Below are 10,491 nucleotides of genomic sequence, written 5' to 3' on the forward strand. Positions count from 1 at the left end.
GGGCGCGAAGGGGCGCGGAAACCGCGGAGTGCGAGCGCGAAGCCGGGAAGCCGCGCAGATGAGAGAAGCGCGGGCTGAAGCGGCTCAGAGCCGGGAAGCCGCCGAGAAGCAGCCTCGGGGCGGGCGCCGGGAAGCCGCAGGGATAAGAGAAACAGAAGTTTAGAAGTAAAATGAGAGAAATAGGAATGCTGGTAGATAGAAGTAAAATGGGAGAGATAGGAATGCCCGGAGATAGAGAAATAGAGAAAAATAAGGCCTCCCCTCAACATGGCAATGAGAGAGCTTGGATTCGGTCTGCCTGATTAGTAAGACGATAAGCACCTGTGGGCGGCTGCAGATCACCGAAGACAGGCATGTTATCAACACCAATAAGTCTCCCCACAATATGGCAATGAGAGGGCTTGGATTCAGTTTGCCTGATTGATAGGGCTTCTAAGCACCTGCAGGCAGTTCTAGCAGAGCAGAGCATGCGCTGCAGGGCACCGAACTCAGGCACGCATCAGCGCCTAAAAACCTCCTCACAACATGGCGAAGAGAGGACCCGGATTCAGTTTGCCTGATTGATAGGGCTTGTAAGCACCTGTGGGCAACTCTAGCAAGCAGAGCAGAGTGTGTGCCGCGGGGCACCGAAGACAGGCGCGTATCAACGCCAAAAATAAAAAGAAAGGGGGATCTGTGGGGAGCAACTGGGAGCAACTTGGACTAGACTAAGTTACTGGAATTAAGACTTATTCTATGCATCTGCTCTCCCGCGGAAGTGGGGAAAAGTGGCAGGGGAACCGCCCTTCCACGGAGGTGGAAGGGACGGTAGCCAACCCGGGAAGAACCAGCAGCAAACCCGGGGAGGACCGAGCAGACAAAAGAACAGCACAGGGTCCTGTGTCATTCCTCCGTGAAGAGGGGGAGCAACATGGAAATAGCAAAGTTGGATTGTTATGAGCAGTTTGTAGAGTTGTTGTTTTTTTGTTTATTTTTTTTTCCTATACTATCTGAAGCAATCTATAATGCTCTATTTCTACAAATTCGTAGCATGGATTTTCATTGCCAAATCAGACTAATAGCTCTAAATGAGCAGGATTAAATGCCTGTTTTGGTTCTGTCCATATTAAATTTCATACATTTAGACAACTCATGTTATTTCTCTGAGCCTTACAGCATTTGTTTGGATTATATTTGTTGTAATATTCCATGATTATAAGCTTTTATGATTCTGTGAGTCTACCCAACAGGATTCTTAGCCAAAGAAATGTGTTAATGGACACATGTGTTAATTGTATTATATTTATATCTTCACAAACAGAAACACATAAAGGCTGGGGTTTTAGGTTAGGACCAAACTGTGAAGGGTGTTAAGTGTTGAGTTATACTAAGGACATTCTGTAAATTGTGGGAAATCATATAATACCTTTCTAAGCACAGAAGTCAGATAATTATATTTAAAAGCATGGCTACAACCTAGGGGTAGATGAAAAGGATGCATGATAAAAGGTAAGGATATCTGACAGAAAGCTATTTTATAACAGAGGTAATGAGGTCAGCGTAGGAAAGAAGAAAAGCATTGGTAAAATATTTAGGAAACAGAATTAATAACATTTATTGAAGAGTTGAATGCAATGAAGGGCAGGAAGCGGCCAAAAGGATCAGAGTTCAATATACAGAATAACAAGTGGCAAGATTAAATTTCAGATTTTTTCAGCAGTGCTGATTATGGTTGCCTAGTTTGAATATATGCATAATTTGAATAGCATATGTATGTGTTTTATATATATATGTGTGTGTTTAGTTGAATAGCATATGTGTGTGAAAAGGGTAATGAAAAGAATTTTGAACAACTTATAAAATATATAAAAATTATTTGCCCACAAAAATATAAAGAATGAATGAGAAAAGCGAGAGAGATCCAGTGAACCAGCGAACAGAAGACCTCTCTCTGTCTCTCCCCCCTCTCTGTAACTCTGACTTTCAAATAAATAAGTCTTATAGAAAATCAGTCAAAATTAATGAACCACCATGCCCAGACACTGAACTGCCACACATAAGTTGCTCTCTCAATCATCTGTACTGAAAAGAATGCAGGAGGTTTGAGTTGTGCAATAGTTTTATGCCTCCCAATACTTTTGATGAAATAAAAAACAATTGTTTTCTGTATAAATTACTATTGCATTTGCTAGATTTGTATATCCAGAAATTTGGGACCCGAAAAGATTCACTCTGTATGTTTATGGGAAAAAGAAAGAGTATATAAATTTCTAAGCTTATTTTGTGAAAGATATTTGGACATGCGAACTTTTAAACTCTAAATGATGTGTAGGGTTCATTAAATGGAAAGTTTGAGCAACAATGGAAATTGATTCCAAGAGAATTTTCAGCCGTATTTCGGAAGATGTGGTATACTTTTTGGTGTTTTTTTTTTTAAATTTTATTTATTTATTTGACAGGTAGAGTTGCAGACAGTGAGAGAGAGAGAAAGGTCTTCCTTCTATTGGTTCACTCCCCAAATGGCCGCAATGGCCAGAGCTACACTGATCCTAAGCAAGGAGCCAGGAGCTTCTTCCTGTTCTCCCACGTGGGTTCAGGGGCCCAGAAACTTGGGCCATCCTCTACTGCTTACCCAGGCCACTGCAGAGAGCTGGACTGGAAGAGGAGCAACCAGGATTAGAACTGGTCCCCATATGGGATGCCTGCCCTGCAAGTGGAAGATTAACCTACTGCGCCATGGTGCTGGCCCATTGTTTTGGTTTTCAATGAAGTTCACAGAACACTACAACTTAGCAGCAAACAGACTCATACATCTGATTAGGAAAAAGACTATTTACTATTCTTTGTTTTTGTATATGCCTGCAATAAACTTCCATTTCCAAAGTAATTTTATAAAATTGATGTAAGCCAATAGCACGTGGTATGGTGGATATTTCACCAGATCATATTCTAAGACTCATATTCAATATGCCTCTTTCCAAATTCAATTGCTTACTTAATATTAAATCTTAATTCATTTTGCCTCTTGGTTTTGTCCCTTCTTCTTCATTTTCTTTATGCATCTTGAATTCACCTTTAATGTTGACTTGATTTCCGTGTTTAGTTTCCTGCCCGAAGTCCTTCACTTCTAACTACTAACCCATCGACTCTATAACATGCATGAGATTAACCTTCTTAGGATTATATTTCATAGGCACTGCTTTCACTCCAAACCTTTCAGTGTTTTCTCAATAAATCCAAAAGAAGAGCCAGATAAACTGCCTATGACCATTTATCACAATCTAAGTCCTTCCCTTCTTGCATATACTCTTATTTACTACTGCTTTTTCATGTGACACCACACTTCAGACAAACTGGTTTGCTGGTTTTTTTTTCACATGTAATTTAATGCATACACTTCCATGCATGCTTTTCCCCACAAGGATTGTTTTCAGTACTGTCACCCCACCTACTAAGTCGTTATCAGTCCTCCATGAGCAATTTCAGATATTATGCAAACCTTTTTTCAAATTTTAGTCTCCACTTCCTTTTTAATTGTCGAACCCTCTCGGGATGCTCAGCATCTTTTTAACTGTTTGATTTAGCTTCTCTTACTTACTTCCTGTTGGTTTCCACAAACCACAAAGCCTTTGAAGTTAGGAGACATTTTGTCAGCTGCTTCATCTCTCTGAACACTTAGCATATTTTCCTATGTTTAGAAGTACAGAAATTCATGCTTACAAAGATTTAAATTTCTCAAACATTGCAAAACTAGATAACAATGGTAAGTTGCTTTCTTATGAATAATTGTGTTCATTGTGTTTTAAAATTATTACTAAAAATAGCTGTTTTCCAAGTTCTACTAACCTAATTAGTACATGAAACCTCAACTTTATTCCTATTTAAATGTCACTGGCACAAAAATTATTTCTGGCAACAAAACAGGCTGCTTTTTGTTTGAATTCAGGGAATGGCACTGGATTGCCTTAAGCATCTTCAAAGATGGGCAGTGAAAGAAAGGAGGCTTACGGCAATTGGAACAACTTACTTTAAAAACTGCTTAGACAGAGAGGCGATATGTAGAATCCTTCAGACACCCAAGTGTTATCAGGGCTTAATCTGCTCCACTTGAGCACGGCTAGGAGTCATGCTTACTAATAATGTCCTCTTAGAATATTTCACAGGCACTTGTCATCAAATTCTTGCCTTAGCTCCTTGTGCATGAGCTGTTACAAGACATTTTTTAAGAAAATGTTTTAACAGTCAGTTCAGTTAGGTGTCTTCTATTTTCAGTATTTTTTTTTTTGTTCAATGCCCAGTACTTCCAAATATGTTTTGCTAACTTAATCTAGCCTAACACCACATTTAGGATTTTAAATTCAAAGTAATAAAATTTTCAGAAATTTCTGAAATTTTGATTATAATTTATTACAAGGTCTTAACACCAATGCGACATAAATGCTAAGACCCAAGAAGCAATAAAATTAAGTTAGAAAATGTATTTTAAAAATGTCCCAGTGTGTCCCTAAGAAAGCGCCTCCCATTTTACATACTTAGTATCTACCCTTTTAAATCACACAGTCTTTAGTGCACACATTTGGCCTAGTGGATAAGTTACTGGTAGGGATACCCCACATAAGAGTGCCAGAGTTTGAGTCCTGGCTCTGCTTCAAATTTCAGCTTCCTGATGTCAGCAGGTGATTCCACAGGTGGCTGGTCCCTGTTACCCATGTGGGAGACTTCAATTGAGTTCCAAGGTTCTGACTTCAGGCTTTGCAGGTTTTGAGGCACTGATACAGCAGATGGGAGCTTGGTCTGGCTGCTTATTTTGTCTGTCTATCTTTTTGCCTTTCAAATACAATTTTTTTAAAAAAAATATATTCTTTAAAATTGTAGATGTAGTGGTCTTTGAGTTAGGGCCAGCATTGTTGTGCAGTGTTTAAAGTCATCACCTGCAAAGCCAGCATCTTATATTAGAGTGCCAATTTGAGTCTCAGCTGCTCCACTTCCCATTCAGCTCCCTGATGCTGTACTTGAGAAAGCAGTGGAGGATGGCCCAAATACCTGGATCCCTGCCACCCATACAGGAGACACCTGTGGAGTTTCAGGCCCCAAGCTTCATCCTGGACCAGCCTTAGTTATTGTGGCCATTTGGGGAGTGAACCAATGAATGGAAGGTCTCTCTCTCACTCTCGCTCTTGCTCTCTCTGCCTTTTAAATAAAAATAAAATATTGGACCCTATTAATTAAAACTTTTTTAGAGAAGGGGTAGTTATAAGCTTTTTTTTTTTTTTTTTTTTTTGACAGGCAGAGTGGACAGTGAGAGAGAGAGACAGAGAGAAAGGTCTTCCTTTGCCGTTGGTTCACCCTCCAATGGCCACCGCGGCTGGAGCGCTGCGGCCGGCGCAACGCGCTGATCCAATGGCAGGAGCCAGGTACTTCTCCTGGTCTCCCATTGGATGCAGAGCCCAAGCACTTGGGCCATCCTCCACTGCACTCCCTGGCCACAGCAGAAAGCTGGCCTGGAAGAGGGGCAACCGGGACAGAATCCGGCGCCCCGACCGGGTCTAGAACCCGGTGTGCCAGCGCCGCAAGGCGGAGGATTAGCCTAGTGAGCCGCGGCGCTGGCCAGTTATAAGCTTTTGAATATTTTCCATATATGTCTGAACTTCCTGCTTCCCCTTTGAGGCTACACAAATTTTCTTTTTATCAGAAACACAATTATTCAATTGTCTTCCACACCTAAACAGTTTTCCTGACTATATATTTGCACTCAAAGTATTTCTTGAGTCACATTTGTAGCATGTCTTACTCCCCTGTAAAGCTTAATCCTTCTCTGATCATGGTGACTCTTGCCTGGCAAGAGGCTGATTCTGTCTTCTACTCATCAGAATTTTATTTCCCATGTAGAGTTTCCAATTCAAATTTCAAACTCCTCTTTCTCTTCTTCTGGGCATTCTAAACTATCACGTCACTTTTTCCCCCCAGGGCTGTATATGCAGCTCACCTGACAGCCACTAATTAATGCTAAAGAGATGAATAAATATTGCCTTTAAATAAAAGCATATATTTATTTACTTGAGTTACAGAGAGGTACACACACACACACACACACACAGTTGTTCCATCTACTGGTTCACTTCCGAGATGGTTGCAACAGCCAGATAGTCAGGACTGGGCCACACTGAAACCAGGAACCAGGAGCCAGGAGCTTCTTCTGGGTCTCCCCTAACGGTGGCAGGGGCCCAGTGACATAGGCCATCTTCTGCTGCTTTTCCCAGGCCACAGCAGGGAGCTGGATAGGGACATGAACCAGTGTGCACATGGAATGCCAGTGTTGCAGGCAATGGCTTTACTCCCTATGCTACAGTGGCAGCCCCCACCAAATCACCTTTTAAAGGTCTCAGTACTGCCACAGTTGTGATTAAATATGACTGGTTTAGATCTGTAATTGATGCACAGTTATTCTTAAGTGTTGAAAATTAACTGAAATGTGATCCCTGTTGAACATGGTGGTGGGAATGGGAGAGGGAAGAGATGTATAATTTGGGACATGCTCAGGCTGACTTGCCCCAAGTGGTGGAGTTGGAAGCATACCAGGGGATTCCAATTCAATCCCATCGAGGTGGCATGTACCAATGCCATCTCACTGTTCCAGGTGATCAGTTTCAGTTCACAGTTGGTCATGGTGGAGGGACTGGGAGTCAAAGGGAGCACATAGACAAGTCTAGTACCTGCTAACGCTAACCGATGGAGTAAATAAAGGGGAGAGTGATCCAACATGGGAAGTGAGATACTCAGCAGACTCATAGAATGGCAGATGTCCTAAATAGCACTCTGGCCTCAGAATCAGCCCTAAAGGCATTCGGAGCTGGCTGAAAAGCTCATGAGAGTATTTCAGGCATGGAAAGCCAAGACACTCTGGCAAAAGATCTCTGCGAGTGAGATCCCAGTGGAAAGAACAGGTCATCAAAGAAGGAGGTACCTTTCTCTGAAGGGAGGAGAGAACCTCCGCTTTGATTATGACCTTGTCTATACAAGATAAGAGTCGGAGAACTCAGAGGGCTTCCATAGCCTTGGAAACTCATGACTGGAGCATAGGGAGATTACTGATGCCATAGACAGGAGTGTCAATTGGTAAAGTCAACAACAGGAGTCACTGTGCACCTACTCCTCATGTAGGATCTCTGTCCTTAATGTGCTGTGCATTGAGATTTAATGCTATAACGAGTACTCAAACAATATATTTCACTTTGTGTTTCTATGGGGGTGCAAACTGTTGAAATCCTTACTTAATGCATACTAAACTGATCCTCTGTAAAAAAAAAAAAAAATATCAATTCCCAACTTGACTCTCACTGGGATTAAACATGACAATAGGTCTGCTCTGATTTCATCATCATTTTAAAAAAATCATCTATTATTTTTCACTTTATGTTTCTGTGTGGGAGCAAACTGTTGAAATCCATACTTGATGTATACTAAGCTGATCTTCTGTATATTAAGATAATCAAAAATGAATCTTGATGTGAATGGAAGGGGAGAGGGAGTGGGAAAGGGGAGGGTAGCGGGTGGGAGGGACGGTATGGGGGGGAAGCCATTGTAATCCATAAGTCGTACTTTGGAAATTTATATGCATTAAATAAAAGTTTAAAAAAAATTTCAACATGAGTGTTGCAGGAGATGAGATGAAAGGTGATTAGGTCAAGCAGGCTCCACCATCATGAATACGCTGATATTGTTATCAGGCAGGCAACTTTTATATAAAAGTGCTGTATCTCACACTTGTTCTCTTGCTCCTACCTTCTCACCAACTGACCTCTGTCAGGTTATGAAGAAGCAAGAAGATCCCCATTGGATGTTGGCCCTTAATATTAGACTTCACCGTCTCTGGAACTCTAAGAAATAAAGTTCTACTCTTTGTAAATGACTTAGTGTATGGTGTCCTATCGTAACTGCCTAAAATGCACTAAAAGGCCAGCGCTGTGGCTTAGTGGGCTAAGCTTCCTGCTGCAGTGCTGGCATCCCATATGGGCACTGGTTCCTGTCCAAGCTGCTCCTCTTGCTATCCAGCTCTCTTCTATGGGCTGGAAAAGCAGAAGATGCCCCAGGTCCTTGGGACCCTGCTCTTGTGTGGCAGACCCAGAAGAAGCTCCTGGCCCCTGGCTTTGGATTGGCTCAGCTCTGGCCATTGCAGTCATCTGGGGAGTGAACCAGTGGGTAGAAGACCTCTCTTTCTCTCTCTCTCTGTAACTCTATCTCTCTAATAAGTAAATGAAAATCTTTTAAAAATTTTTAAATGCATTAAAACAGTAGATCACAAAATACAGCACTTTCATGTCCTCTGTTTTCTCTCTAAAGAACACTGGAAGCGTTTCTTATTTAACACAAGGCAAGACTGAGATTCAGTGGCCTCTAGATGTTTAACCACAATATCAGCTAACATATGCAAGAACCAGAAAAAAATCAACCAATTTTTCTCCCAGTTTTTCCCCCTAGGGTCCTTTCTACCATGTCACACATTTTTACAGTTTTACCCTTTTTCTCTGAATATGATCTTTATTACTTCCCACCTTGATTTATTATAGTGTTTCTAAGTCTGCTTAGAAGTTTTAAGTCCTACCATGTTATGAATGAAAAAAAGACATTACCAATCCTGAACTAATTTAAGATCTGCAGAAACCAAATGACGAACTATGCAAAAGGAGTGAATAACTAGATTTGGAATCTAAAAATCTTATGAACAAATATAGACCATGGTGGAAACTTTTCAAAAGAAACAAAAACATTCTACTTAAGAAAGATGATAATCCAAACTAAAATAGATAAAATCTAATAACTAGTTTAAATATTTTCCTAAATCTATTTAACATGATCATATATACTTATAATAAAATAACAAATAACTTCTTAAGGGGTTGTGTTTAATACAAATACTTCCTTTTTGATTGTTTCTGATTGCTGTGACAGGTTCTACTATAGTTATTTGTGAACACTTGGTGTTCAAAAATATTGCAAAATTTAATGTTACATTTTCCTCTCCTCCACAATCATATAGCTTTTTTTACTATAATGGAAGATCTGAGGAAGTCTAAATATATAAATAGAAGAAGTTTGTTTAGCTCAGAAGTTTGAGGTTTTAAGTCTAAGATGGAGTAGCCCCACTGGTTTGGCATCTGGTGGGGGCAGCAGATGACAATGGCAGAGCCCAGGCAGAGGAAAGACCACAGGGTGATCACATGAGAATATAGAGAGAAGCTGGACCCAGACTCAGGCTTCTATAAGAATCCTCTCAAGAGAACTTCCTTGCAAGACAACCCAGTGATCTAAGAAAATTTCATGGGGCTTCACCTCCTAAAAATCATAATTGATTAAGTTTCTAAAGACGTAGATGGACTTCCAAGCTCCTGGCTTTGGCCTGACACAGTCATGGCAGTTGTAGGTATTTGGAGATGGAACCAGCAGATGGAAGATCTCTCTATGTGTGCGTGTGCGTGTGTGTGTGTGTGTGTGTGTGTGTGTCTGTGTCTCCCTCTTCTCTGAATTGCTCTACTTTTCTAACACATAAATCCTCTTTTGAAAACCATAATAATCTTACAACCCTGAGGTTTAATGTTGTGCAACAGTGCAGAAGTCAAATCATTCAAATCAGAAGAGACAACTATCTACAAAATGCACCATCCCCTCTTTATTTCTTTCTATTCTCTGTACTCTTCTTTCAATTTCTTCCCTCCCTTTTGATTCAATTTTTCTTTCTCTTTCAGAAGGTAAGCTCATAATTGTTGCTGATAGCTAATTGTCACAGTCTGCTGAGGCTATCACAATAAAGTACCATAGACTGGATGGCTTAAGCAACACAGATTTACTTCTCTTGGTTCTAGGTGGTGAGAAGTCCGAGATAAGGTGCTGGTCTATTTAATTCCAGTGAGGGTTCTCCTCCTGGTGTACAGAAGTTCTGCCTTTCCTTGATGTCAGTGCAGAGAGACAGACAGAGGGGATCTCTAACTTCTACTTTTTACTAGGCCACTAAGCCTTGCACTCACGATTGAAACTAAGTTTGTTACCTCCCAGATGTCCTACCTTCAAATACTATCACATTGAAGTTAAATATTTTAACACATGAATTTGGGGCTAACACAATCACTCAGTTCATAACAATAATATGTTTCCTTGTTTTGGAAATTTTTCTTTCCACACCACAATGTTCTTTCTCTCAATAACTTCTGCTGTAGATATGTCCATTGGAGGTTGCAATAATGTCTGCATACAATACATGCAGTCTTCATTTCTTTTATTTTTTAACTTTTATTTAATAAATATAAATTTCCAAAGTACAGCTTATGGATTAGAGTGGCTTTTTCTCCCCCATAACTTCCCTCCAACCCTCAACCCTCACATCACCCACTCCCTCTCCCTCTCCCATTCCATTCACATCAAGATTCATTTTCTACAGATCAATTTAGAAAAAATTAAGTAAAGGTTTCAATAATTTCCACCCACACAGAAACACAAAGTGTAAAGTACTGTTTGATT

The sequence above is a fragment of the Oryctolagus cuniculus genome, chromosome 3, assembly GCF_051225735.1.
Source record: "Oryctolagus cuniculus isolate XC-2025 breed Fujian yellow rabbit chromosome 3, ASM5122573v1, whole genome shotgun sequence".
Taxonomy (NCBI): Eukaryota; Metazoa; Chordata; class Mammalia; order Lagomorpha; family Leporidae; genus Oryctolagus; species Oryctolagus cuniculus.